General features: G+C 34.5%; 1 long non-coding RNA gene across 1 annotated transcript; it reads right to left on the bottom strand.

The window, feature by feature from the left end:
- Window positions 1-400: 400 nt before the first annotated feature.
- Window positions 401-1,015, bottom strand: LOC106726984. The gene is made up of 2 exons (XR_001363135.1): window positions 845-1,015; window positions 401-751 (listed from the first exon to the last, which is right to left on the bottom strand). It is a non-coding gene; the product is annotated as an uncharacterized LOC106726984 (long non-coding RNA).
- Window positions 1,016-3,844: the final 2,829 nt, after the last annotated feature.

Below are 3,844 nucleotides of genomic sequence, written 5' to 3'. Positions count from 1 at the left end.
GCAGAACACAAGTTTAAAGCTTCAGACAATCTTTTACAGGTGTTTAGTACAAAAATGGGGGGATAAAGTGTGTGTGTGTAGTTTTGTCCACAGCCTTTTGCTTAGACCCATTTTTCTTATTGATATTTTAATTCAACAATTTCTTAATGTATTAATTTTCCAATAGAATGTAATTAAATCAATTCCTGTTTAACCAAAAGAAACCCAGAATAGTTAGAACAGAGAGCCAGCCCCTGCTGGCTGGAATGCAGACTGCAAGGAGCAAGCCCAGGAATGCTGGGATTAGTGGAGATCCATCCATATACTCTGTTTACATAATTATGCCTCCATAAATACCATGCACAGCCAAGTTATTTAGTCTTCTATAATTAAGCTTTCTTTCTTTTTCAGTTTATTAAAAAAATCAATTTTTTAGAATTATTAATAACAAATTGGTTTTTATTTGTTTAGTTTTCCATGTCCCTATAATGAATTTATTCTCCACTATCACCAAAAGTGTACATTTTTCCTCTATTCATCTCATTTTATTTCTTGGGGACATCCATTCTGGTGCCTTCTGTCCTCCTGCCCCAATCCTGACTGATCACTCTCTAAGCCAGGCCGTCTGTCACCCTAGGATTTCCCTTCGTCATCATCTTGGGGATTCTCTTCATTTCTCACCTATGTTGAATATCCTGTTTCTAGGACCACATGTCTTCCTGTTTCTTAGTTTATTCTCTCGTTTTGGTGCACCACATCCTCCAGTAGTTTCCTGAGAAAGGATAGATGGGTAGGAAGTAAAATTTTCAAGATTTCATATACTTTAAAAAAAAATAAGATTTCATACATCTGAAAATGTGCTTACTTTAGTGAATTCACAATTTTGGCTAATTCCTAAAATTATAGGTAATAATTTGAAAGCATTCCTCCACTGTCTTCCAGTATGGCTGAGGAGCATGGTACCACTCTGACCTTTGCTCCTTTTCATGTGACCTGCGTTTTCTCTCTGGAAGATTTTTAGTAACTTTCCTCTATGTACTCAATGATCTGAAATTCATTTGTTTTTCATCCATTATGTGGGCCTCTCATTCTGGAGATGATTTCAGTTCAGAGATCATTTCTTTTTTTCAAATGTTTTTGATTATTTCAAAGAGGAAGGGAGAGGGATAGAGAGCTAGAAACATCAATGATGAGAGAGAATCACCAATGGACTGCCCCCTTCCCCCTCCCACTAATGGACTGCCCCCTTCCTAGCCCTCCCACTGGGGACGGAACCCACAACCTGGGCATGTGCCCTTGGCCGGAATCAAACCCGGGACCCTTCAGTTCACAGACCGATGCTGTATACACTGGGTCAAACCAGCTAGGGCTATTTGTGTACATTTTAAAAATATTTGATGTTTTTAAAATGCCACTATAACTCTGGATTTTTAAATTTGTCATTTTCCTTTCCATTATTTTCAGTTTTCAGTCACCACTCTGAAAAGAACTGATCTAGACAATATGATGCAGTAACACAAATATGGTGTTTGGTCACTGCCATGTAGGAGTTTTAATCTATGAGAAAAAGAAACATGATATATGCATATGTATCTGTTTACTTTAGCAAACATCCATGGTATGTCTAATAAGCATTATGTTATATGCTGGAAATTTTAAAAAATGAAATATACATTTATTCATTCATTTACTCAACAAAAAATTACCTTACATTTCTATGATATACCTTGTGCTATTCTAGGTATTATTGAATCTATAGTCAACAAGATTGACACATTTCTTGTTTACAAAGAGATTATGTTCTGGAGCATAAACAAACAAAGACAAATGAATAAGATTGTGGTTATGCATTTTAAGGGAAAATGGGAAAGAGAACAAGGAAATGTTGAGGAAGAAATTTAGGAAAATATTTCTCTTGTTTGCAAAAGATGGGGGTGGCAATGAAGTGGGAATAAGATTATACTCCATGAATTGTTGTGTATATCCCAGGTTTTTATTTTTTGGGGGGAAGGAAGAGTGGTGATTTTGCAGAATTTTATTTCACACTTACATTGGCTAAGTAAATCGTTATAAGTTAGGCATTCATGGATCTATGTTGGAAAGATGTGCCACAAACCAAGAATAATGATTGATCGCATTTTGTACATCTGCAGTCCAATAAGAAAGATTGGAAATAAGAGAATGAGAATGAGTGATCTACCTTTTCTACGTTGTTTTTCTTCTTTTGTTTCTTTAAATTTATTTATTCCTTTATATTGGGGTACATTTTAGTTGAGATATTGAAAACTTAAACATAGACAATTTCAAAAATAAAGGTTATTGATACTTTTACTCTCTTTATTCCACAACATGGTATCCTGTCTTTTCCAGAGAGAGAAAGATTCAAGCAACAGGTATACCCTATTTATGAAGTAGTCTCAGAGGTCTATTTTGGCCACATTTTTTTTATAGTCCCTTAATGTGACCAACATGCAAGAGGTAGGAAATTGGCTTTACATTTTGAAGGTAATAGGTTAGAGAATTTGTAGAGATATTGTAAAATTACCACAGTTGGTGTTTAGAACTAATAATTCTTCAACATATCATAAATTCATTACAACTGGGAAGTTTTCAAGGCCTGACTCATCGAAGGTTCATTTTTATGATGCCAAGAGGTTATATTTAAAACATTTAGGAATGAAATCACACAGGCTCTAAACAAGTAGAAGAGGAAGCGACCCACCAGTATGGCGCTCAGCACTTTCACTGTGTTCAGGCTAGAAGTCGCTTTGCTGTTCCTGGACTTTATAAAATGGAAAGGATGTTTTGAACTGGTTTTGGAAAACTCTGTTATTTTCACTTAAAATTTCTCCTTGCCTCTTCTTCTAAATTCAATTTAAACCTAAATTCTCCTCTTGTAAATCCAATTAGATTTTCTCACTTTATCCTCCATGTTCTTGACCCTCTCATTGAATGCACATGCTTTTATCTCTTTGTGAAAACTTCTGGATAACTTTTTTTTTTTTTTTTTTTTGTTTTCCGGGTTTTTTTTTTTTTTTTTTCTGCAGGAGTAAAGACTATTTTGTTAAAAAGCATCCTGTGAATTTAAATCATAACTGCTGTATTTTTATTTCTAGTGATTTTGCTTGTTTTTTCCTAAGTTTTCTTTTATATGAAGCCTCTTACATTTTTGAAATATTTATTTTATATTCTGTATCTGACAATTCTAGTGCTTGAATCAATTTTGTTTTTTCTGTTGATGCTATTTACTTGGAGAATTACATTTCATTTAATATCAAATTTTTTATGTGATGTTGAAAGCATTTATTGAGCTTAGTTTAATTAAGTGATACAACAATAACAAACATGGCATTAACAAGTTTTGGAAAAAAATACTACTGTTGTTGAAATCATTTAAGTGCACTGTTAGGAAGAGAATTGTGTGAGCATCGGAGAATCAGTGTGCCATGGGCATCAGAACACTATGTAAACCCACAAGTCAGTTAAGTAGAAGGAAACAGGCTAAAACTGTTGAATGACTGTTTTATATTCATTTCTTTTGGCCTCTGAATAACAGTCCAGAAGTTGTCTGCAACTCCTTACAAAGGGCCTGGGGCATTTCTCTCTCTCTCTCTCCTATTGCCACTTGTGCACTTCAATCAAATGCAAATACCATGAACAACACTCTGCTACCTGTGAAGCCAGCTCTACTAATGCCTGTGGGTTGGTGTATTTTCTGTACCAAATGTTTTCCCAGATCATTGGATCTAAAATAGTGACAGGTGTTGTGGACTTTATTACTCCTCTTCAGGAAAAAAAAAAGAATGAGTGCACTTAAAATTTTTAATAAGTAAAATGGAATCCTTTCAAGTTGGCTTACCCTTTT

This window comes from Myotis brandtii, unplaced genomic scaffold (assembly GCF_000412655.1).
Source record: "Myotis brandtii unplaced genomic scaffold, ASM41265v1 scaffold344, whole genome shotgun sequence".
Lineage (NCBI taxonomy): Eukaryota > Metazoa > Chordata > Mammalia > Chiroptera > Vespertilionidae > Myotis > Myotis brandtii.
The sequence above is the reverse complement of the archived record's forward strand: the minus strand, read 5'-3'. Positions and strand labels throughout refer to the sequence as shown.